Source organism: Microcaecilia unicolor, unplaced genomic scaffold (assembly GCF_901765095.1).
Source record: "Microcaecilia unicolor unplaced genomic scaffold, aMicUni1.1, whole genome shotgun sequence".
NCBI lineage: Eukaryota > Metazoa > Chordata > Amphibia > Gymnophiona > Siphonopidae > Microcaecilia > Microcaecilia unicolor.
Window position 1 is genome coordinate 16160 of NW_021962876.1, and position 24878 is coordinate 41037.

At 47.7% G+C, this 24878-nt stretch overlaps 14 non-coding genes and 1 pseudogene across 14 annotated transcripts; all 15 read left to right on the plus strand.

The window, feature by feature from the left end:
- Positions 1 to 1072: 1072 nt before the first annotated feature.
- On the plus strand, positions 1073 to 1247 carry LOC115458620 (annotated as a pseudogene).
- Positions 1248 to 1977: 730 nt separating this feature from the next.
- LOC115458602 lies at positions 1978 to 2168 on the plus strand. Its single transcript, XR_003940106.1, has one exon. It is a non-coding gene; the product is annotated as a U2 spliceosomal RNA (small nuclear RNA).
- A 723-nt stretch (positions 2169 to 2891) lies between these two features.
- LOC115458603 lies at positions 2892 to 3082 on the plus strand. The gene has a single exon (XR_003940107.1). It is a non-coding gene; the product is annotated as a U2 spliceosomal RNA (small nuclear RNA).
- A 734-nt stretch (positions 3083 to 3816) lies between these two features.
- Positions 3817 to 4007, plus strand: LOC115458605. Its single transcript, XR_003940109.1, has one exon. It is a non-coding gene; the product is annotated as a U2 spliceosomal RNA (small nuclear RNA).
- A 724-nt stretch (positions 4008 to 4731) lies between these two features.
- Positions 4732 to 4922, plus strand: LOC115458606. The gene has a single exon (XR_003940110.1). It is a non-coding gene; the product is annotated as a U2 spliceosomal RNA (small nuclear RNA).
- Positions 4923 to 5652: 730 nt separating this feature from the next.
- LOC115458607 lies at positions 5653 to 5843 on the plus strand. Its single transcript, XR_003940111.1, has one exon. It is a non-coding gene; the product is annotated as a U2 spliceosomal RNA (small nuclear RNA).
- A 731-nt stretch (positions 5844 to 6574) lies between these two features.
- LOC115458609 lies at positions 6575 to 6765 on the plus strand. Its single transcript, XR_003940112.1, has one exon. It is a non-coding gene; the product is annotated as a U2 spliceosomal RNA (small nuclear RNA).
- A 732-nt stretch (positions 6766 to 7497) lies between these two features.
- Positions 7498 to 7688, plus strand: LOC115458610. The gene has a single exon (XR_003940113.1). It is a non-coding gene; the product is annotated as a U2 spliceosomal RNA (small nuclear RNA).
- Positions 7689 to 8412: 724 nt separating this feature from the next.
- On the plus strand, positions 8413 to 8603 carry LOC115458611. Its single transcript, XR_003940114.1, has one exon. It is a non-coding gene; the product is annotated as a U2 spliceosomal RNA (small nuclear RNA).
- Positions 8604 to 9334: 731 nt separating this feature from the next.
- LOC115458619 lies at positions 9335 to 9525 on the plus strand. The gene has a single exon (XR_003940121.1). It is a non-coding gene; the product is annotated as a U2 spliceosomal RNA (small nuclear RNA).
- Positions 9526 to 10248: 723 nt separating this feature from the next.
- LOC115458612 lies at positions 10249 to 10439 on the plus strand. Its single transcript, XR_003940115.1, has one exon. It is a non-coding gene; the product is annotated as a U2 spliceosomal RNA (small nuclear RNA).
- A 733-nt stretch (positions 10440 to 11172) lies between these two features.
- LOC115458613 lies at positions 11173 to 11363 on the plus strand. The gene has a single exon (XR_003940116.1). It is a non-coding gene; the product is annotated as a U2 spliceosomal RNA (small nuclear RNA).
- A 721-nt stretch (positions 11364 to 12084) lies between these two features.
- On the plus strand, positions 12085 to 12275 carry LOC115458615. Its single transcript, XR_003940117.1, has one exon. It is a non-coding gene; the product is annotated as a U2 spliceosomal RNA (small nuclear RNA).
- Positions 12276 to 12999: 724 nt separating this feature from the next.
- Positions 13000 to 13190, plus strand: LOC115458616. The gene has a single exon (XR_003940118.1). It is a non-coding gene; the product is annotated as a U2 spliceosomal RNA (small nuclear RNA).
- A 732-nt stretch (positions 13191 to 13922) lies between these two features.
- LOC115458618 lies at positions 13923 to 14113 on the plus strand. Its single transcript, XR_003940120.1, has one exon. It is a non-coding gene; the product is annotated as a U2 spliceosomal RNA (small nuclear RNA).
- Positions 14114 to 24878: the final 10765 nt, after the last annotated feature.

Below are 24878 nucleotides of genomic sequence, written 5' to 3' on the forward strand. Positions count from 1 at the left end.
GTGTGTGTTTCTTCAGGCAGTGGTGGAGGAACATAGAGAGTTACGGTTATGGTCGTATTTTGCCAGGTTGTATTTGCAATTGTTTGTGTGTAAGGGCTGGGGTTTGGGGTTCCAGCATACTGTCCCCCATGCTGAATCTTGTCCATTTGTTTATAAAGTGATAAAAGATTGTGTTAATAAATTTGCATTACGGGGTATGGTGTTGGCTGACCTCTCAGCGAGGGGGATAGAGACAGTTATTTTGGCAGGTAAAACAAGAATGTGCCCTGTTGGGAAATTGAGTGCAGAGGAATGCAAAGCTGTGTGGAGAATGGTTAATGCCAAGTATCTTTTGAACGAGCAGAAAGACCTGGCTTGGGGAGCGGTGCACGGCTGTATTCCTACAAGAAGTTTCTTGTATCGGAGAAGGCTGGCGCCGACCACTCTCTGTGCTTGGGAAGGCTGTGTTGGCGAGGAGTCGCCTGCTCATGTTTTCTGGCGTTGCAGGGTGGCACAGGCTGTTTGGCAGCGAGTGTTTGTTTGGATGCAGGCAATGAATCCTGATGTCCGGGTGGTAGAGGAGGGGGTCATGTACGGACAGTTGGTTTCAAAGACCTCTTGTGTGCGTTTGTGGATTGGTATTAGTTGTTTGAAAGATGCCTTGTGGAGAGCGCGATGCTTGAGGTTGTGGAGGTCAATTACTTTGGACACAGGCATGATTTGTCAGCTTGGAAGGAAGCTTATGCTGGCATATGTGATACGGGAGGGAGGCCATTCCTCCTTGCCTGAGGCTTTTTTGGCATGGCACTGGAGCTTATTGGCACTGCATTCCTCAGTTTAGTTACGGGAGTTTTCTCCAAAGTGGTTCCTGGGTCCCCCTTGCTGAGTAGGCTGTTCAGGGGTGGTGGGAGGTATTATGTCCATTTCACTGACTGTATTGTTTCAGATTTTTTGTCAAATCAGTGGGTTTAGTGTTTTTGAATGGTTTAAAGTGTGGAAGATTGGGGTACTGTCATTGTGTAGGTAATTTTTTTTTTTCTGACCTGTGTATAGGTTCAGTTTGACAGTATGTATGTGTTTAGTATCTGAATAAATCATTTTCAAAAGTAAAAGTATCTGTTCTTATCAGTTTAATATCTGATACGTCCCCTATCTGGGGACCTTATATTAAATGGATTTTTGGGACAGGGAGACGGAACCGGAGCTTGCTTCGTCCGCTCCGTGCATCGACCTGGTATTGCAGTACTTCTAGGCACGGTGCGCTTCCGTATACGGAAGATCTGAAAAGTAAAAGTTAGAGCTTGGTTCTCATTTGAGCGGTTCTTCTATTTTTTTTTGGATTTCAGCGAGGTCTTCTGTAGTCACTTTTGCTTTTAGAATGCACATGCAGCTGCTCCCTGGATACCTTTTTTTCTTTCCCACCCTCCAACTCTGTTCTTTTTTTCCTTCTCTTACCCTTGCAGGTCTTTTGCTCTCCCCCATCTGGAATTAAATTTTATTCCGCTCCCGACCTGCCGGGATTCGATCCCACGACCTGTGGTTTCGGTGGATTTGCTGGATTCGTCTGTTAGCCCAGCAGGCAGATGTGAGCCTTTTCACAGAAAGCAGGCTTGTGTGGCGGGGAGGGGAAGAGGGAAAAAAAAAAAAAAAAAAAGCTTGACTAGTATCCACCTCCCCGCCCCCTTTCCATCCCATAGGGGATTAAGTTTGCCTGTGAGGGCCACGCGAAATACTGTGGCTACGCCCCTGAGCCACAGAAGAGTACTCATGCAGATGAGGCCCAGCTGCAGGGTTTTTCTGTCTCTGTCTCGCACGCATCAGTCACCTTTAGGCTTTCTCGGAAAGGCGTTTCCTTTTTTAGCCATCGTGCTAAAAACGCGCCCAGCGGTGCCCGCTCGATGGAACCGTGATGTCGCCGGCTGTGTGGACCCGAGTCTTTTCACCCTGAGCAGCCAAGAGGAGGGGCCAAAGCACAGCGGCTGAGCAACAAGCAGCGGCATCGCTTCTCGGCCTTTTGGCTAAGATCAAGTGTAGTATCTGTTCTTATCAGTTTAATATCTGATACGTCCCCTATCTGGGGACCTTATATTAAATGGATTTTTGGGACAGGGAGACGGAACCGGAGCTTGCTTCGTCCGCTCCGTGCATCGACCTGGTATTGCAGTACTTCTAGGCACGGTGCGCTTCCGTATACGGAAGATCTGAAAAGTAAAAGTTAGAGCTTGGTTCTCATTTGAGCGGTTCTTCTATTTTTTTTTGGATTTCAGCGAGGTCTTCTGTAGTCACTTTTGCTTTTAGAATGCACATGCAGCTGCTCCCTGGATACCTTTTTTTCTTTCCCACCCTCCAACTCTGTTCTTTTTTTCCTTCTCTTACCCTTGCAGGTCTTTTGCTCTCCCCCATCTGGAATTAAATTTTATTCCGCTCCCGACCTGCCGGGATTCGATCCCACGACCTGTGGTTTCGGTGGATTTTGCTGGATTCGTCTGTTAGCCCAGCAGGCAGATGTGAGCCTTTTCACAGAAAGCAGGCTTGTGTGGCGGGGAGGGGAAGAGGAAAAAAAAAAAAGCTTGACTAGTATCCACCTCCCCGCCCCCTTTCCATCCCATAGGGGATTAAGTTTGCCTGTGAGGGCCACGCGAAATACTGTGGCTACGCCCCTGAGCCACAGAAGAGTACTCATGCAGATGAGGCCCAGCTGCAGGGTTTTTCTGTCTCTGTCTCGCACGCATCAGTCACCTTTAGGCTTTCTCGGAAAGGCGTTTCCTTTTTTAGCCATCGTGCTAAAAACGCGCCCAGCGGTGCCCGCTCGATGGAACCGTGATGTCGCCGGCTGTGTGGACCCGAGTCTTTTCACCCTGAGCAGCCAAGAGGAGGGGCCAAAGCACAGCGGCTGAGCAACAAGCAGCGGCATCGCTTCTCGGCCTTTTGGCTAAGATCAAGTGTAGTATCTGTTCTTATCAGTTTAATATCTGATACGTCCCCTATCTGGGGACCTTATATTAAATGGATTTTTGGGACAGGGAGACGGAACCGGAGCTTGCTTCGTCCGCTCCGTGCATCGACCTGGTATTGCAGTACTTCTAGGCACGGTGCGCTTCCGTATACGGAAGATCTGAAAAGTAAAAGTTAGAGCTTGGTTCTCATTTGAGCGGTTCTTCTATTTTTTTTTGGATTTCAGCGAGGTCTTCTGTAGTCACTTTTGCTTTTAGAATGCACATGCAGCTGCTCCCTGGATACCTTTTTTTCTTTCCCACCCTCCAACTCTGTTCTTTTTTTCCTTCTCTTACCCTTGCAGGTCTTTTGCTCTCCCCCATCTGGAATTAAATTTTATTCCGCTCCCGACCTGCCGGGATTCGATCCCACGACCTGTGGTTTCGGTGGATTTTGCTGGATTCGTCTGTTAGCCCAGCAGGCAGATGTGAGCCTTTTCACAGAAAGCAGGCTTGTGTGGCGGGGAGGGGAAGAGGGAAAAAAAAAAAAAAAAAAAAAAGCTTGACTAGTATCCACCTCCCCGCCCCCTTTCCATCCCATAGGGGATTAAGTTTGCCTGTGAGGGCCACGCGAAATACTGTGGCTACGCCCCTGAGCCACAGAAGAGTACTCATGCAGATGAGGCCCAGCTGCAGGGTTTTTCTGTCTCTGTCTCGCACGCATCAGTCACCTTTAGGCTTTCTCGGAAAGGCGTTTCCTTTTTTAGCCATCGTGCTAAAAACGCGCCCAGCGGTGCCCGCTCGATGGAACCGTGATGTCGCCGGCTGTGTGGACCCGAGTCTTTTCACCCTGAGCAGCCAAGAGGAGGGGCCAAAGCACAGCGGCTGAGCAACAAGCAGCGGCATCGCTTCTCGGCCTTTTGGCTAAGATCAAGTGTAGTATCTGTTCTTATCAGTTTAATATCTGATACGTCCCCTATCTGGGGACCTTATATTAAATGGATTTTTGGGACAGGGAGACGGAACCGGAGCTTGCTTCGTCCGCTCCGTGCATCGACCTGGTATTGCAGTACTTCTAGGCACGGTGCGCTTCCGTATACGGAAGATCTGAAAAGTAAAAGTTAGAGCTTGGTTCTCATTTGAGCGGTTCTTCTATTTTTTTTTGGATTTCAGCGAGGTCTTCTGTAGTCACTTTTGCTTTTAGAATGCACATGCAGCTGCTCCCTGGATACCTTTTTTTCTTTCCCACCCTCCAACTCTGTTCTTTTTTTCCTTCTCTTACCCTTGCAGGTCTTTTGCTCTCCCCCATCTGGAATTAAATTTTATTCCGCTCCCGACCTGCCGGGATTCGATCCCACGACCTGTGGTTTCGGTGGATTTTGCTGGATTCGTCTGTTAGCCCAGCAGGCAGATGTGAGCCTTTTCACAGAAAGCAGGCTTGTGTGGCGGGGAGGGGAAGAGGGAAAAAAAAAAAAGCTTGACTAGTATCCACCTCCCCGCCCCCTTTCCATCCCATAGGGGATTAAGTTTGCCTGTGAGGGCCACGCGAAATACTGTGGCTACGCCCCTGAGCCACAGAAGAGTACTCATGCAGATGAGGCCCAGCTGCAGGGTTTTTCTGTCTCTGTCTCGCACGCATCAGTCACCTTTAGGCTTTCTCGGAAAGGCGTTTCCTTTTTTAGCCATCGTGCTAAAAACGCGCCCAGCGGTGCCCGCTCGATGGAACCGTGATGTCGCCGGCTGTGTGGACCCGAGTCTTTTCACCCTGAGCAGCCAAGAGGAGGGGCCAAAGCACAGCGGCTGAGCAACAAGCAGCGGCATCGCTTCTCGGCCTTTTGGCTAAGATCAAGTGTAGTATCTGTTCTTATCAGTTTAATATCTGATACGTCCCCTATCTGGGGACCTTATATTAAATGGATTTTTGGGACAGGGAGACGGAACCGGAGCTTGCTTCGTCCGCTCCGTGCATCGACCTGGTATTGCAGTACTTCTAGGCACGGTGCGCTTCCGTATACGGAAGATCTGAAAAGTAAAAGTTAGAGCTTGGTTCTCATTTGAGCGGTTCTTCTATTTTTTTTTGGATTTCAGCGAGGTCTTCTGTAGTCACTTTTGCTTTTAGAATGCACATGCAGCTGCTCCCTGGATACCTTTTTTTCTTTCCCACCCTCCAACTCTGTTCTTTTTTTCCTTCTCTTACCCTTGCAGGTCTTTTGCTCTCCCCCATCTGGAATTAAATTTTATTCCGCTCCCGACCTGCCGGGATTCGATCCCACGACCTGTGGTTTCGGTGGATTTTGCTGGATTCGTCTGTTAGCCCAGCAGGCAGATGTGAGCCTTTTCACAGAAAGCAGGCTTGTGTGGCGGGGAGGGGAAGAGGGAAAAAAAAAAAAAAAAAAGCTTGACTAGTATCCACCTCCCCGCCCCCTTCCCATCCCATAGGGGATTAAGTTTGCCTGTGAGGGCCACGCGAAATACTGTGGCTACGCCCCTGAGCCACAGAAGAGTACTCATGCAGATGAGGCCCAGCTGCAGGGTTTTTCTGTCTCTGTCTCGCACGCATCAGTCACCTTTAGGCTTTCTCGGAAAGGCGTTTCCTTTTTTAGCCATCGTGCTAAAAACGCGCCCAGCGGTGCCCGCTCGATGGAACCGTGATGTCGCCGGCTGTGTGGACCCGAGTCTTTTCACCCTGAGCAGCCAAGAGGAGGGGCCAAAGCACAGCGGCTGAGCAACAAGCAGCGGCATCGCTTCTCGGCCTTTTGGCTAAGATCAAGTGTAGTATCTGTTCTTATCAGTTTAATATCTGATACGTCCCCTATCTGGGGACCTTATATTAAATGGATTTTTGGGACAGGGAGACGGAACCGGAGCTTGCTTCGTCCGCTCCGTGCATCGACCTGGTATTGCAGTACTTCTAGGCACGGTGCGCTTCCGTATACGGAAGATCTGAAAAGTAAAAGTTAGAGCTTGGTTCTCATTTGAGCGGTTCTTCTATTTTTTTTTGGATTTCAGCGAGGTCTTCTGTAGTCACTTTTGCTTTTAGAATGCACATGCAGCTGCTCCCTGGATACCTTTTTTTCTTTCCCACCCTCCAACTCTGTTCTTTTTTTCCTTCTCTTACCCTTGCAGGTCTTTTGCTCTCCCCCATCTGGAATTAAATTTTATTCCGCTCCCGACCTGCCGGGATTCGATCCCACGACCTGTGGTTTCGGTGGATTTTGCTGGATTTGTCTGTTAGCCCAGCAGGCAGATGTGAGCCTTTTCACAGAAAGCAGGCTTGTGTGGCGGGGAGGGGAAGAGGAAAAAAAAAAAAAAAAAAAAGCTTGACTAGTATCCACCTCCCCGCCCCCTTTCCATCCCATAGGGGATTAAGTTTGCCTGTGAGGGCCACGCGAAATACTGTGGCTACGCCCCTGAGCCACAGAAGAGTACTCATGCAGATGAGGCCCAGCTGCAGGGTTTTTCTGTCTCTGTCTCGCACGCATCAGTCACCTTTAGGCTTTCTCGGAAAGGCGTTTCCTTTTTTAGCCATCGTGCTAAAAACGCGCCCAGCGGTGCCCGCTCGATGGAACCGTGATGTCGCCGGCTGTGTGGACCCGAGTCTTTTCACCCTGAGCAGCCAAGAGGAGGGGCCAAAGCACAGCGGCTGAGCAACAAGCAGCGGCATCGCTTCTCGGCCTTTTGGCTAAGATCAAGTGTAGTATCTGTTCTTATCAGTTTAATATCTGATACGTCCCCTATCTGGGGACCTTATATTAAATGGATTTTTGGGACAGGGAGACGGAACCGGAGCTTGCTTCGTCCGCTCCGTGCATCGACCTGGTATTGCAGTACTTCTAGGCACGGTGCGCTTCCGTATACGGAAGATCTGAAAAGTAAAAGTTAGAGCTTGGTTCTCATTTGAGCGGTTCTTCTATTTTTTTTTGGATTTCAGCGAGGTCTTCTGTAGTCACTTTTGCTTTTAGAATGCACATGCAGCTGCTCCCTGGATACCTTTTTTTCTTTCCCACCCTCCAACTCTGTTCTTTTTTTCCTTCTCTTACCCTTGCAGGTCTTTTGCTCTCCCCCATCTGGAATTAAATTTTATTCCGCTCCCGACCTGCCGGGATTCGATCCCACGACCTGTGGTTTCGGTGGATTTTGCTGGATTCGTCTGTTAGCCCAGCAGGCAGATGTGAGCCTTTTCACAGAAAGCAGGCTTGTGTGGCGGGGAGGGGAAGAGGGAAAAAAAAAAAAAAAAAAAAGCTTGACTAGTATCCACCTCCCCGCCCCCTTTCCATCCCATAGGGGATTAAGTTTGCCTGTGAGGGCCACGCGAAATACTGTGGCTACGCCCCTGAGCCACAGAAGAGTACTCATGCAGATGAGGCCCAGCTGCAGGGTTTTTCTGTCTCTGTCTCGCACGCATCAGTCACCTTTAGGCTTTCTCGGAAAGGCGTTTCCTTTTTTAGCCATCGTGCTAAAAACGCGCCCAGCGGTGCCCGCTCGATGGAACCGTGATGTCGCCGGCTGTGTGGACCCGAGTCTTTTCACCCTGAGCAGCCAAGAGGAGGGGCCAAAGCACAGCGGCTGAGCAACAAGCAGCGGCATCGCTTCTCGGCCTTTTGGCTAAGATCAAGTGTAGTATCTGTTCTTATCAGTTTAATATCTGATACGTCCCCTATCTGGGGACCTTATATTAAATGGATTTTTGGGACAGGGAGACGGAACCGGAGCTTGCTTCGTCCGCTCCGTGCATCGACCTGGTATTGCAGTACTTCTAGGCACGGTGCGCTTCCGTATACGGAAGATCTGAAAAGTAAAAGTTAGAGCTTGGTTCTCATTTGAGCGGTTCTTCTATTTTTTTTTGGATTTCAGCGAGGTCTTCTGTAGTCACTTTTGCTTTTAGAATGCACATGCAGCTGCTCCCTGGATACCTTTTTTTCTTTCCCACCCTCCAACTCTGTTCTTTTTTTCCTTCTCTTACCCTTGCAGGTCTTTTGCTCTCCCCCATCTGGAATTAAATTTTATTCCGCTCCCGACCTGCCGGGATTCGATCCCACGACCTGTGGTTTCGGTGGATTTTGCTGGATTCGTCTGTTAGCCCAGCAGGCAGATGTGAGCCTTTTCACAGAAAGCAGGCTTGTGTGGCGGGGAGGGGAAGAGGGAAAAAAAAAAAAGCTTGACTAGTATCCACCTCCCCGCCCCCTTTCCATCCCATAGGGGATTAAGTTTGCCTGTGAGGGCCACGCGAAATACTGTGGCTACGCCCCTGAGCCACAGAAGAGTACTCATGCAGATGAGGCCCAGCTGCAGGGTTTTTCTGTCTCTGTCTCGCACGCATCAGTCACCTTTAGGCTTTCTCGGAAAGGCGTTTCCTTTTTTAGCCATCGTGCTAAAAACGCGCCCAGCGGTGCCCGCTCGATGGAACCGTGATGTCGCCGGCTGTGTGGACCCGAGTCTTTTCACCCTGAGCAGCCAAGAGGAGGGGCCAAAGCACAGCGGCTGAGCAACAAGCAGCGGCATCGCTTCTCGGCCTTTTGGCTAAGATCAAGTGTAGTATCTGTTCTTATCAGTTTAATATCTGATACGTCCCCTATCTGGGGACCTTATATTAAATGGATTTTTGGGACAGGGAGACGGAACCGGAGCTTGCTTCGTCCGCTCCGTGCATCGACCTGGTATTGCAGTACTTCTAGGCACGGTGCGCTTCCGTATACGGAAGATCTGAAAAGTAAAAGTTAGAGCTTGGTTCTCATTTGAGCGGTTCTTCTATTTTTTTTTGGATTTCAGCGAGGTCTTCTGTAGTCACTTTTGCTTTTAGAATGCACATGCAGCTGCTCCCTGGATACCTTTTTTTCTTTCCCACCCTCCAACTCTGTTCTTTTTTTCCTTCTCTTACCCTTGCAGGTCTTTTGCTCTCCCCCATCTGGAATTAAATTTTATTCCGCTCCCGACCTGCCTGGGATTCGATCCCACGACCTGTGGTTTCGGTGGATTTTGCTGGATTCGTCTGTTAGCCCAGCAGGCAGATGTGAGCCTTTTCACAGAAAGCAGGCTTGTGTGGCGGGGAGGGGAAGAGGGAAAAAAAAAAAAAAAAAAGCTTGACTAGTATCCACCTCCCCGCCCCCTTTCCATCCCATAGGGGATTAAGTTTGCCTGTGAGGGCCACGCGAAATACTGTGGCTACGCCCCTGAGCCACAGAAGAGTACTCATGCAGATGAGGCCCAGCTGCAGGGTTTTTCTGTCTCTGTCTCGCACGCATCAGTCACCTTTAGGCTTTCTCGGAAAGGCGTTTCCTTTTTTAGCCATCGTGCTAAAAACGCGCCCAGCGGTGCCCGCTCGATGGAACCGTGATGTCGCCGGCTGTGTGGACCCGAGTCTTTTCACCCTGAGCAGCCAAGAGGAGGGGCCAAAGCACAGCGGCTGAGCAACAAGCAGCGGCATCGCTTCTCGGCCTTTTGGCTAAGATCAAGTGTAGTATCTGTTCTTATCAGTGTAATATCTGATACGTCCCCTATCTGGGGACCTTATATTAAATGGATTTTTGGGACAGGGAGACGGAACCGGAGCTTGCTTCGTCCGCTCCGTGCATCGACCTGGTATTGCAGTACTTCTAGGCACGGTGCGCTTCCGTATACGGAAGATCTGAAAAGTAAAAGTTAGAGCTTGGTTCTCATTTGAGCGGTTCTTCTATTTTTTTTTGGATTTCAGCGAGGTCTTCTGTAGTCACTTTTGCTTTTAGAATGCACATGCAGCTGCTCCCTGGATACCTTTTTTTCTTTCCCACCCTCCAACTCTGTTCTTTTTTTCCTTCTCTTACCCTTGCAGGTCTTTTGCTCTCCCCCATCTGGAATTAAATTTTATTCCGCTCCCGACCTGCCGGGATTCGATCCCACGACCTGTGGTTTCGGTGGATTTTGCTGGATTCGTCTGTTAGCCCAGCAGGCAGATGTGAGCCTTTTCACAGAAAGCAGGCTTGTGTGGCGGGGAGGGGAAGAGGAAAAAAAAAAAAGCTTGACTAGTATCCACCTCCCCGCCCCCTTCCCATCCCATAGGGGATTAAGTTTGCCTGTGAGGGCCACGCGAAATACTGTGGCTACGCCCCTGAGCCACAGAAGAGTACTCATGCAGATGAGGCCCAGCTGCAGGGTTTTTCTGTCTCTGTCTCGCACGCATCAGTCACCTTTAGGCTTTCTCGGAAAGGCGTTTCCTTTTTTAGCCATCGTGCTAAAAACGCGCCCAGCGGTGCCCGCTCGATGGAACCGTGATGTCGCCGGCTGTGTGGACCCGAGTCTTTTCACCCTGAGCAGCCAAGAGGAGGGGCCAAAGCACAGCGGCTGAGCAACAAGCAGCGGCATCGCTTCTCGGCCTTTTGGCTAAGATCAAGTGTAGTATCTGTTCTTATCAGTTTAATATCTGATACGTCCCCTATCTGGGGACCTTATATTAAATGGATTTTTGGGACAGGGAGACGGAACCGGAGCTTGCTTCGTCCGCTCCGTGCATCGACCTGGTATTGCAGTACTTCTAGGCACGGTGCGCTTCCGTATACGGAAGATCTGAAAAGTAAAAGTTAGAGCTTGGTTCTCATTTGAGCGGTTCTTCTATTTTTTTTTGGATTTCAGCGAGGTCTTCTGTAGTCACTTTTGCTTTTAGAATGCACATGCAGCTGCTCCCTGGATACCTTTTTTTCTTTCCCACCCTCCAACTCTGTTCTTTTTTTCCTTCTCTTACCCTTGCAGGTCTTTTGCTCTCCCCCATCTGGAATTAAATTTTATTCCGCTCCCGACCTGCTGGGATTCGATCCCACGACCTGTGGTTTCGGTGGATTTTGCTGGATTCGTCTGTTAGCCCAGCAGGCAGATGTGAGCCTTTTCACAGAAAGCAGGCTTGTGTGGCGGGGAGGGGAAGAGGGAAAAAAAAAAAAAAAAAAAAGCTTGACTAGTATCCACCTCCCCGCCCCCTTTCCATCCCATAGGGGATTAAGTTTGCCTGTGAGGGCCACGCGAAATACTGTGGCTACGCCCCTGAGCCACAGAAGAGTACTCATGCAGATGAGGCCCAGCTGCAGGGTTTTTCTGTCTCTGTCTCGCACGCATCAGTCACCTTTAGGCTTTCTCGGCAAGGCTGTTTCCTTTTTTAGCCATCGTGCTAAAAACGCGCCCAGCGGTGCCCGCTCGATGGAACCGTGATGTCGCCGGCTGTGTGGACCCGAGTCTTTTCACCCTGAGCAGCCAAGAGGAGGGGCCAAAGCACAGCGGCTGAGCAACAAGCAGCGGCATCGCTTCTCGGCCTTTTGGCTAAGATCAAGTGTAGTATCTGTTCTTATCAGTTTAATATCTGATACGTCCCCTATCTGGGGACCTTATATTAAATGGATTTTTGGGACAGGGAGACGGAACCGGAGCTTGCTTCGTCCGCTCCGTGCATCGACCTGGTATTGCAGTACTTCTAGGCACGGTGCGCTTCCGTATACGGAAGATCTGAAAAGTAAAAGTTAGAGCTTGGTTCTCATTTGAGCGGTTCTTCTATTTTTTTTTGGATTTCAGCGAGGTCTTCTGTAGTCACTTTTGCTTTTAGAATGCACATGCAGCTGCTCCCTGGATACCTTTTTTTCTTTCCCACCCTCCAACTCTGTTCTTTTTTTCCTTCTCTTACCCTTGCAGGTCTTTTGCTCTCCCCCATCTGGAATTAAATTTTATTCCGCTCCCGACCTGCCGGGATTCGATCCCACAACCTGTGGTTTCGGTGGATTTTGCTGGATTCGTCTGTTAGCCCAGCAGGCAGATGTGAGCCTTTTCACAGAAAGCAGGCTTGTGTGGCGGGGAGGGGAAGAGGAAAAAAAAAAAGCTTGACTAGTATCCACCTCCCCGCCCCCTTTCCATCCCATAGGGGATTAAGTTTGCCTGTGAGGGCCACGCGAAATACTGTGGCTACGCCCCTGAGCCACAGAAGAGTACTCATGCAGATGAGGCCCAGCTGCAGGGTTTTTCTGTCTCTGTCTCGCACGCATCAGTCACCTTTAGGCTTTCTCGGAAAGGCGTTTCCTTTTTAGCCATCGTGCTAAAAACGCGCCCAGCGGTGCCCGCTCGATGGAACCGTGATGTCGCCGGCTGTGTGGACCCGAGTCTTTTCACCCTGAGCAGCCAAGAGGAGGGGCCAAAGCACAGCGGCTGAGCAACAAGCAGCGGCATCGCTTCTCGGCCTTTTGGCTAAGATCAAGTGTAGTATCTGTTCTTATCAGTTTAATATCTGATACGTCCCCTATCTGGGGACCTTATATTAAATGGATTTTTGGGACAGGGAGACGGAACCGGAGCTTGCTTCGTCCGCTCCGTGCATCGACCTGGTATTGCAGTACTTCTAGGCACGGTGCGCTTCCGTATACGGAAGATCTGAAAAGTAAAAGTTAGAGCTTGGTTCTCATTTGAGCGGTTCTTCTATTTTTTTTTGGATTTCAGCGAGGTCTTCTGTAGTCACTTTTGCTTTTAGAATGCACATGCAGCTGCTCCCTGGATACCTTTTTTTCTTTCCCACCCTCCAACTCTGTTCTTTTTTTCCTTCTCTTACCCTTGCAGGTCTTTTGCTCTCCCCCATCTGGAATTAAATTTTATTCCGCTCCCGACCTGCTGGGATTCGATCCCACGACCTGTGGTTTCGGTGGATTTTGCTGGATTCGTCTGTTAGCCCAGCAGGCAGATGTGAGCCTTTTCACAGAAAGCAGGCTTGTGTGGCGGGGAGGGGAAGAGGAAAAAAAAAAAAGCTTGACTAGTATCCACCTCCCCGCCCCCTTTCCATCCCATAGGGGATTAAGTTTGCCTGTGAGGGCCACGCGAAATACTGTGGCTACGCCCCTGAGCCACAGAAGAGTACTCATGCAGATGAGGCCCAGCTGCAGGGTTTTTCTGTCTCTGTCTCGCACGCATCAGTCACCTTTAGGCTTTCTCGGAAAGGCTGTTTCCTTTTTTAGCCATCGTGCTAAAAACGCGCCCAGCGGTGCCCGCTCGATGGAACCGTGATGTCGCCGGCTGTGTGGACCCGAGTCTTTTCACCCTGAGCAGCCAAGAGGAGGGGCCAAAGCACAGCGGCTGAGCAACAAGCAGCGGCATCGCTTCTCGGCCTTTTGGCTAAGATCAAGTGTAGTATCTGTTCTTATCAGTTTAATATCTGATACGTCCCCTATCTGGGGACCTTATATTAAATGGATTTTTGGGACAGGGAGACGGAACCGGAGCTTGCTTCGTCCGCTCCGTGCATCGACCTGGTATTGCAGTACTTCTAGGCACGGTGCGCTTCCGTATACGGAAGATCTGAAAAGTAAAAGTTAGAGCTTGGTTCTCATTTGAGCGGTTCTTCTATTTTTTTTGGATTTCAGCGAGGTCTTCTGTAGTCACTTTTGCTTTTAGAATGCACATGCAGCTGCTCCCTGGATACCTTTTTTTCTTTCCCACCCTCCAACTCTGTTCTTTTTTTCCTTCTCTTACCCTTGCAGGTCTTTTGCTCTCCCCCATCTGGAATTAAATTTTATTCCGCTCCCGACCTGCTGGGATTCGATCCCACGACCTGTGGTTTCGGTGGATTTTGCTGGATTCGTCTGTTAGCCCAGCAGGCAGATGTGAGCCTTTTCACAGAAAGCAGGCTTGTGTGGCGGGGAGGGGAAGAGGGAAAAAAAAAAAAAAAAAAAAAGCTTGACTAGTATCCACCTCCCCGCCCCCTTTCCATCCCATAGGGGATTAAGTTTGCCTGTGAGGGCCACGCGAAATACTGTGGCTACGCCCCTGAGCCACAGAAGAGTACTCATGCAGATGAGGCCCAGCTGCAGGGTTTTTCTGTCTCTGTCTCGCACGCATCAGTCACCTTTAGGCTTTCTCGGAAAGGCGTTTCCTTTTTTAGCCATCGTGCTAAAAACGCGCCCAGCGGTGCCCGCTCGATGGAACCGTGATGTCGCCGGCTGTGTGGACCCGAGTCTTTTCACCCTGAGCAGCCAAGAGGAGGGGCCAAAGCACAGCGGCTGAGCAACAAGCAGCGGCATCGCTTCTCGGCCTTTTGGCTAAGATCAAGTGTAGTATCTGTTCTTATCAGTTTAATATCTGATACGTCCCCTATCTGGGGACCTTATATTAAATGGATTTTTGGGACAGGGAGACGGAACCGGAGCTTGCTTCGTCCGCTCCGTGCATCGACCTGGTATTGCAGTACTTCTAGGCACGGTGCGCTTCCGTATACGGAAGATCTGAAAAGTAAAAGTTAGAGCTTGGTTCTCATTTGAGCGGTTCTTCTATTTTTTTTTGGATTTCAGCGAGGTCTTCTGTAGTCACTTTTGCTTTTAGAATGCACATGCAGCTGCTCCCTGGATACCTTTTTTTCTTTCCCACCCTCCAACTCTGTTCTTTTTTTCCTTCTCTTACCCTTGCAGGTCTTTTGCTCTCCCCCATCTGGAATTAAATTTTATTCCGCTCCCGACCTGCCGGGATTCGATCCCACGACCTGTGGTTTCGGTGGATTTGTCTGTTAGCCCAGCAGGCAGATGTGAGCCTTTTCACAGAAAGCAGGCTTGTGTGGCGGGGAGGGGAAGAGGAAAAAAAAAAAAAAAAAAAAGCTTGACTAGTATCCACCTCCCCGCCCCCTTTCCATCCCATAGGGGATTAAGTTTGCCTGTGAGGGCCACGCGAAATACTGTGGCTACGCCCCTGAGCCACAGAAGAGTACTGTCAATATATGGCCTGGTTTTAGATCTGCCACTGGAATTGTGATGGACAAAGCCACAGAGCCAAAAACATCTGAAAAAGTACTGATTAGGCCAAACAAGTAACAAATGAATTAATATTTGAGAATCTGCAGAAAGCAGGTCTGAACAATGAGTCTTGACACAAACAGGTACAGGTACTATATCCAAATAATATATAGTACCTGAAATGAAAGAATGATGGATAAAATGAATAAAATGTGGTTCTCAAAATGGGGCCTATTTTAGTATATTATTGTATAAAATGATACTGATACAGAGATCAGAAGGCTGCGTGTTCGAATCACGTCGGGGTCACCACTGTTTTAAATTGACCTCTTTTACACCCCTTCTGGACTTTTCCAAATGGGGAGCGGAACATCTTAAGTTCATCCAGAAGATTCTTTATAGGAGAGAAAAACAGGAAGACGGGACTTATAAGGACTTATGAGGACCAGGTTCCATCCGGAAAGAATGAACAATATGTAGAAATGTCCCATGTTAGACAAAGAGAGAGGGAAACAAAAATTTTAAAACAAAGTAAGCATATGTAAGCTCTTCGGATCAGATACGTTCACTATACAATACAGACTATAATAGCTTAAGAGGAAGCAGGTGCTTCCTACAGTCATACAGTTATGGCGTACTGAGATGAGACATAAGAAATACAGAGAAGAAGAAAGGAAATAGGCTATAGATTAGTGTTATATTATGATTTTAAAACCCTAAAAGGCTGTGCCGTAATCCTAAAAGTGAAAGCAAGAAAATACTTCCGTACATTGCTACATGCACAGAAGTGCACACATACTGAACTCGGCAACATGAGCCATCGAAAGATAATTACTACTTTGATACTTGCAGAGAAAAAGTACCTAACATTCAGATGAGGCAAGCAAAGAATTACTTCAACAGGAAATAACTATATATCAATTATGACTGCAACTAGCAATGTATTAAGCGAAGTACCGGAAGCACAAAAACTGTGTTACATGGGGCTGCAAAAAGAATAGCTTTGCAGGGCATCAAAATTGAAAGGTGATACTAATGTCTTTTAAGCTTGCAAAGGAACAAAGCAGTTTTGAAAAAGAGGTCAGTAGGACAACGTCTTAAAGAAGGAACAGGAAATGTGCTTTATAGTGAGAAAACAAGCAATGTAAGAATGCTGTAAGAAATAGGAAAAACAGAGGTGAACCCGTAGGCTCACCGAATAGGGAAAAAAAGTAGATTAGACGGACATCAGAGACGTGGAACATAAAAAAACCCAACGGGAGGGCGCACGCCCACAGACGAGAAGATGAGAACAGAAGGTAAAGACCAGGGAATGGGCGTAAAAGCAGAAAAGATAGCAAACAATCATACAGTTTGAAAGAAGGGGAAAACCGAAATCACAGGTTTCAGCGAAGCCGAGGTATTTTTAGATGACAGGCAAGGACAACAAAAAGTAAAGAAACAGAAGTGTTTGGGCAGGAAGGGGGGCCATGGGCTGTCAGAAGTGGCGGAAGATAGGACATAAAATACACAGGGGTTCAGGGAAAAAGAAGGAGGAAAACAAATGTTGGACAGAGACTTAAGACACGAAATGTCAAGGCGTTAGGCAAAGAATAGCCCGCATAAGACCGCTCACTGACAATCGTGCTGAAAAAGAAAATACAGTCACCATCTGCTAAGTATGGTCTCCCAAAACTCAGAATCGAGATGGCATACATATTCTTTCATACAACAAACACTCAAAAGGAACAGTATATAGGTGATGAATACAAGATAAAGCATACGGACAGTCAGAAAGAAGGACCAAGATACAGATGTATTAGTTCAGTATAGGAAGCCAGCAAAATAGGAGAAAATGGGGAGAAAGGTGAGAGGTAAGAAAAGAATGGACAGAATAATAGTGCCCAATACCCCTCAAGTGGGCAATGTCCGTAAGAGGGAAATAAAAGAATGCAGGAGATTAAGACATGCAGGAGACAAGGGAAGAAGGCAGAAACATAGGAGAGTATTTAATGCAGGGGTGAGAAAAAGAAACGGACAGAACATGAGTGCCCATTACCCCGCAATAGGGCAATGTCCGTAGGAGGCAGAAGGAGAGAGAGAAAGGGGGAGAAAACGAAGGAATGCCAGAGGGGGGGCACGAAAGAGATAATGGCCTTGCAGTCATTGACGGTCCCCGTCACCCTACAGGTCTGAACATTGATACAGAACCTGGCTTATCTGGTCCACCTAGCACCCCCGCCCAATATGTGGCATTACATGAAAATTCATGGTATTATGTTCAACCATGGATTGATAATCTTGCAGGATGGTCTGAGGCGCTTCAGCCTCAGTCCGCCCTCTTCCCACGAGAAGGATCCTCTACCTAATCCAAGGTCTTCAGGTTTGGAAAAAGTACGAGAATCAATTTCCCCCAACCGCATCAATTGATCTCCTTACATCTTCATTGATTAAACCCTTTGAAAAAGTAAAACTTTTTCCCTTGTTAAATAAGATGTCAGGTGGTGTTCCTCATACGGAGTACACTCCACTTTCAGCAGTTGAATTAAATAGCCTCATACTGCAACTCCCGGATATTACATTAGGAGGTAACCGATGGTTAAAGAAATTTCAGGACATTACACTAGGGACCACCCTGTCAGTTGGAGACATGAAAGCGCTTTTGGGCAGAACCCCACACGCCAGTGTCACTGACATATTCACTCAATCGGGCTATGCCAAATTTGTAACAGATACCGAGTATGATGGCAATCCTTTAACAGAGATTCAGACCAAAGTATTCCAGGAAATCCGGACCATGTATCCGGCTCTAAAAGACTTTTCAGTTATCACTTCTCAGAGATGGGAAATGGATTCAGAGCCTATTGAGGCTTACTTACTCAGACTCCAAGATCTCTATAAAGAAGAGACGGAGGAGAAATTTGACTCCGATAATGCTCTTCCGGTGTTCTATCATTTACTTAAGGGAACCCTACCTTCACAGATTAAAAACAAACTTGAGGACACAGTTGGTCTCCAACTAGAAAAATGGCCAAAGATTCGTGAACACATCCTTCATCATTGTAGAAAGCTTATAAAAAGCAAGCAAGATGAAGTCCAACATCGTAAGACAGTACACACTAATCTGGAAGTACTACAAACTGAAGATCTCAAAGAGAAAAGAGCCTCCAAGTGCTCTGACACAGATCCCAATACCCCCGAGACCACTCCCCCTGTTATTCTTATGTATGCTGACCAACGCTATGACAATAACTCCCGAAATCAGGGCCCATGGCCCTACCGCCCCAACCGTAGAGCAGATTATCCTGAAGACCGAGGCCGTCGCTCCCAACCTCAGAGAGGTCCTCCACGGGGGCCCCCTGATGATAATACACAACCCAGAGACTATCGTTCCCGACCAAGCCCAGATCGTTATATAGATGTTCAGTGTTATCGTTGCCAGCAATACGGCCATTATGCACGGGAATGTTCCCTACCACCACAAAATACACTAATGAATCAAATCCGCCGTCAAAACCGTCAAACCCGTCCTCCAGAGCGCCAATCTTTCCCTTTGTGGAACCCTGATCAACGCCGCCCACAGTGACTAGGCGTGGTCCACACTGCTGCAGGATTGGATGATCCCATGATCACCTTGTTAATCTGTGATGTCCCCGTTCCCTTTTTAATAGACACGGGCGCCTCTCGCTCTGTGCTAGCCCATGTCCCGCACAAATTGCAGAAACTTCTTAAAGTTTCCCCTAACAATATTACCACCACAGGATTTGATGGTGTCCCAACAGACACACCCCTGCTTGAGCCTTTGCCAATTACCTATGCGGATCAACAACTATCTGCTCCCTTTTTGTATGCTCCGTTGTGCCCTGTCAACTTACTTGGGAGAGACCTGTTGACATTGTTTCACTTTGAAATTCATTTTGATCCTTCCCCTAATGAAACCACTTCACTCATTATGGCTGTCACCTCTATGGTTGAGAAACAAATAGAGGTCGCTCTGAATGACCTACCAAGTTTTCTTTGGGCCACACCTGAGGAACCCTATGGTGAGGTTAAAGGCCCTCCCCATCGTATTCAGCTACTACCGGGTTGTAAAGGCCCTAAAATTGCCCAGTATCCGCTAAAACCTGAAGTTATTGCTGGAGCTCAGGAACAAATTGATTCCTTATTACAGCAAGGTATCATTGAAAAGTGTAATTCACCATACAATACTCCATTATTCCCAGTGCCAAAGAAAGAGCCTGGCGCCTTCCGTATAGTACAGGACTTACGCGCGTTAAATGACCTCACTTACGCGGTATTTCCAAATGTTGAAAATCCGACTACACTCCTCAATAGCATTACTTTGCAGACATATCACTCCACTATTGATTTGTCTAATGCCTTCTTTTCCATCACCCTTGACCCTGTAAGCCGCCCGCTAACGGCTTTCCAATTCAACAATACAACCTACCAATGGACCCGTCTTCCCCAGGGATTTACAGATAGTCCTACAGTCTTTTCCCAAACTTTAGCAGCACACATACAGGAATTCAAACAGTACAGATACGATCTCCCACCACAAACCTCTATTGTACAATATGTAGATGACATGCTCATTACCTGCCCTGACTTTGACACATGCGTCCAGGTCACTTGTGACTTCCTTGGCTTCCTTGCTACGAAAGGCTATAAAGTTAACAGAAAGAAATTAAAAGTAGCTCAGACACATGTTACCTTCCTTGGACACCACATAGGCCCCCGTCAGAAGGGCCTAGGTCCCGATACTCTCCAACATGTATCCTCCTTGCGAATGCCCAATACCGTTTCTGATCTCAGGGGTGTCCTTGGCATGTTGAATTTTTGTCGCCTTTGGATACCCAATTATTCTGCTCGAACACAGCCATTTTATATGAAACTACAGGGTAAACAGAAAATTAAACGAGAACCCATTGACTTCACAGCTCAGGAAACATCAGATCTTATGGCCCTTGTAAAAGATGTTATGCTTTCCTCCCCATTGGCAACTATTGATGTTTCTCAGGATGTACACCTTTGGGTTGTACATACTGAGACTACTTGGTCTTGCTTAATCACTCAAGAACATGATGATCTTGCCTGTGGTTACCTTTCAGGTACTTTTTCCCCTGTTGAAAGAGCCTTTGCCACTTGTGAGAAAGGCCTTGTTGCCGCCAGCACAGCTGTCACGAAATTATACAGCTACATTCCTCACCTTCCGGTGATTCTTCACACGTCCCATGATGTAAAATATCTGTTGGACAAACAGATTAGTCACATGACTGTCTGCCGACTGCAAAAGTATCAGGTACTTTTGTTCAGTGTAGTGCACTCTATTCACCCATTAACTTTAACTGACCTTCAACGCCTAGATCCATTACTCACTGTAACAGAAACAGCACAGAATGCTATCTTTCCCCATGAGTGCACTACCCAATTGTCTGTTCCCGAATCCCTCCATCTGCATTCAGAAATCTTGCAGAGTGGTGAGGTTTGGTTTACAGATGGTTCTCAGCAAAACGGAGTTGCTGGTTTTGCCGCCCTCCATTATACACCGGAAGAACACATTCTGGATCCTATACAATTCAGGTTACCAGATGCATTTACAGCCCAAACCGCAGAACTTGCAGCGGTTTTATACGTCCTTCTGTATAAAGCACTACATTCTGATTTGAGCATTGTCACCGATTCAGACTATGTTTTTGCTTCCTTGCATTCCCATGTTCGCAAATGGAACCAGAGGGGTATGATTTCCTCTACGGGACAACCTCTCAGTCACTTACCTTTGTGGACTGCACTTTTTGATGCGTTGGAGAAGCGCCATCAAAAAGGCCTCCGCACCAGTATCTCCTGGATTAAAGCTCATCAGGAGACAGTTTTTTCTTTCGCCATTAATGGGAACCATGCTGCTGATGAACTAGCCCGTGAGGTCACTTCCTTTTCCAGCCTTCCTTCCGAGTCCCCTACTGATGTGGCGCTTCCGGTAATTGCTACCGAAGTGCCTCCCCTTGACACACCTCCTCCTACTCCTTCAGACTCCACCCACTCTGAATCCTCCTCTCCAAACACCCCACCTATTTTCCCTGTACCTCCCGTCATAACCTCCTTACTATCTCCTGAGTCAGAGCCCCCTGTTACGTCCCCTCCCCCTGTATCCCTAACCTCTGACTTCTCTACCACCCTCACTTCCTCTCTTTCACAAGCAGAATTCACTTTGTGGAAGCAAGCTGGATGTTTTCTTAACCCAAATGGTCTTTGGACCCATCCTAATGGTCAATTATGTGTTTCACAGCATGTGCTATCCCTTCTTTTGCATGCCCTCCATTATCCTTTACATTTAAATGCTAATACACTGTATGATCAATTGTCTTCCAAGTTATGGGCTCCCCAAATGATGCCCATGTGTCACACTGTAGTTCATAATTGCTACAAATGTTTTCTGTATACACCTAAACGAGGACCTGTCATCCCTTCCGGTCATTTGCCTGTTGTCCAGGGACCTGGCCAACATTGGTATATTGATTTCACAGATATGCAGACACCCGTTCGTGGTAAACGGTATCTGCTTGTCTGCGTGGACAGTTTCTCTAAGTGGGTGGAAGCTTTCCCTTGCACTAGAGAAACTGCACAAACCATGGCACAGTCACTGTGTAATGAAATTATTCCTCGATTTGGTATTCCTGGCAAAATTACCACAGATAATGGTACACACTTTGTGAATGAACTCTTGCAGAACCTCCTTCCAGCACTTGGCATTACACATAGAACTGTTTGTGTTTACAAACCCACCAGTAATGGTTTGGTTGAAAGATACAATGGATTGCTCAAAACAAAAATGCGTCAGCTTATGGCAAATGGGATAAAGAATTGGCTTGATGCCCTCCCTTTGGCACTGTTATCTCTCCGTGCCACTCCATCCTCTTCCCTTAAACTGACGCCGTTCCAATTATGTACGGGTCGCCAGATGCGACTCCTACCTGGCAATCCAGACACTCAAGTACCCGATCAATACTCCGTATATTGGGATATCTTGCAGACTATTGTAAGTTCTCTGTCCTCAATTCCACAGGCTATTTCGGACAGAAGAGGGGATTGTGATGCCAATAGATCCCCCCCTTATAAAGTGGGCGATCTAGTGCACCGGCGTTATTACACGCACAAGACCTGGCGAGATCCCATCTACGTTGGGCCCTTCAAGATAGAAGCTCTGTCAGCCACAGCTGCCAAGCTTGAGGACCACACATCCTGGGTCCATCTGAAAGATATCCGCGCCTATCCAAATACCCAATCAGGCCTCCTGGATGTTTCCATTGATGTTTCCAGCACAACAGTCACTGGAGAGACCAGTCCCACCACAAACTCCATCTCCACCACCACTGAGCCCAAGACCACCGACCCCACATCCAACACTCTTGAACCACCTTGACCAACTCGACCAAAGACTTAACCACTTAATCAACTTAGACCATCCATCTCCTGAATCCCATCTCCTTGATCTGGCTGACATAGTCATCCAAGCCTTCGCCGATTCTCCAGAGTCACCAGCAGAGCAACCACCTGTATTGGAACCTGCTTTTGAGTTGCCATCCTCACCTCTTCCTCCAACTGTTCCAGCACTCCCACTTCCATACGTAGATCTTCACATCCGTCTCATCCGAATCCGTAACCTTGCAGAAGATCTCACCCAAATCCGCAACTTAGCAGGACAATTGAATCCGGAAGAACAAGAGTCTGTTGCGGTGTCCACAGTACAGAATCTGCACAGCAACATCTGTGAGCTGCTTGACATTCTACATTTGTACTTCCCGAATCAAGCCAGATAAATGCCACAGCAATTTCCGCCGATTTTCACTCCAGAAGAACTCATTCCCTTACAGACTATTTCCCTACATAAAGTTCCTATTCCAATACCACCTTTCCCAACCACTCCTGTGAAAGTGTTGATACCACCACCCTCCCCCGCTAGTAAGAGTCTCCGCAGGGAACCAACTGCTGAGAACCTTGCTGCCCTCGACAATATCAAGGAACCTGATCCACCAGACCCACTGGACATTGGACTTTACCCTGTTGATAAGTGTAACTCTGAGCAGGTATCTGAAACCAATTCCCATTGGTCGAACGACTTCGACGACACTTATTTGGAAGGCGACACCAATCCTGACGACACGGACGGAACCAGCACCCGTCCGAGCGTCGTCTCAGCAGCACTGACGGTGTTACATCAATACACCCTCTTCTTCTGCTTTCCATCTGCTCGATTGTTTGCTGTTGGACTCGTGTGCATCATCCTACTTTGTATAGGTTTGGTTTTGTTTTTCACTACCCTGTTTACCTATACTGCTGACAGTAACCTCCTGGATCTTTGGATCACACTTACTGCCTTTCCCACTGGCAACGTTACCTTGCCAGCCGGAAACGCCACGGTACTTGTAACTACCCCAGCAGTACTTGCAACTACTTCTGTACTTGCAACTACTCCAGCAGTACTTGTAACTACTTCGGTACTTACATCTACTCCTGCTCCATCACCTACTACAGCAGCCTACACAGAGCCCCAACAATACACCGCATTTACCCGCCTGTTTGGATACAGATCCCCCCAGACGACCTCAAAGATAGGTCCCATTGCCACCAGTCATCCCACCCCCTGGGCAGATACATCTGCCACGACAGACTTTTCAACTGGCAATCCTCCAGAGCCTATTGAAACCTCTGCGACTACTCCTGTCCTCACTGATTCTCCTGTTTTGCATTCTACAACTGTTCCCAATAATATCAGTAGCTCGGTTCATATTGTCCCCAATCTTACAACTACTTTTGAGGATAATATTACCTTGCTTGAAGTACGACCCACCCCTCCTCCTTATTCTCTGGTTCCTCCTAGTGACGCTCCTCCTCCCACGAATACTACTTTAGCCACTCCAAACATCACCGTCCCAGCCACTCGACCTCCCAGATAGCTCATCATCCTTAAGTAACCATCGATATATGTCCCAGAATTTACCAGATAACCCGCCCTCTCCACCTGATTCTCCCCCACCATCGCCTTTTAGTATAGGTGTACACTTAATCCCTGAACCCCCAGAGTACCTTTTTGATTTAAGAGAGTTAATACATCCTCATTGGGACCCAGCTCCAGAAGACGATCCCAATTGGGACCCCTTCACCCGATATCTGACATTGTGTGAACCTTTGTTTGAGAATTGGACACTAGGTCCTAGCCGAACGGTTACAGACACTGTGATACTGTTTGGAGGAACTTTAGGGTTACAAATAGAACAAACCGACGACCTCCTAATAAGGCCAGCAACTGGTGACGTTGTAGATTTTTGGATTATCACATACGCCGTACTGGGCACTGATTGGATACCCTTTGTGTTCATTAGAGAGGTTGGATTGGGACCTTTGGAAGTATACAGTCTTTTTGTTATCCCCGACACTCCTGAAAGAGGAGCTGTTAGAATTTACCCACCCTACCCAGTCGTTAGAATTTACCAACCCAACCCAAATTCTTCCTGATGATATATCAATCTTTGGTATACCTAGGAATATTAATTATAGCAATTACAGTTCTGGTTAGGACCCTAGGATTTATTGTGTTACTCATTTTCATTAACCGCCAATTACCTTTGGTACAGTCCACATCTTACATTTAACCATGAAAACTACCAACATGAAGTCCTTAGTCCTCCTGTTGTGTATGCTCACCATGCCCACAATACAAGGAACACAGAATCTAGAAAGTTTCCTACAACGATTTATTACCACCTACGAAATAACATTACCCACTACCAAGGACACAACCACAATAACCCTTGATGTGTGTGCTTACACAATGTGTGGGGAACATCCGGTACAGCAATATTTGTCAGCTTTTGAGGTATACCTGTGTCCCTTCTCCAATTGCGGAAGTTGGGCACAAGTATGGTGGTACACAGGTTCATGGGTTCCCTACTCAGGTAGTGAGATTCCAGATCTCAAAAAGAGCATTTCCATCATGAAATTGCGATGGACTGGCCTTTGTCCAATGACTAAATGTAATCAAGTGGCTATCACTTTCAGAGGAGTAACGGCTGTTACATACAGAACTTATTCCTTAGGAATTGATGCCACAGGTAGAGATCCAGTTGGAACGTTCAGGATTATTCCACCCCCAGCCCAACCTACAGCGACCAATAATCCTTTGGTACCAACAAAGATCCCAGAAGTAAAAATTCCTTACCAGATCGTGCCAATTAATAATTCCAAAGACTTAATAGCATTAGAAACAGGATTTGGA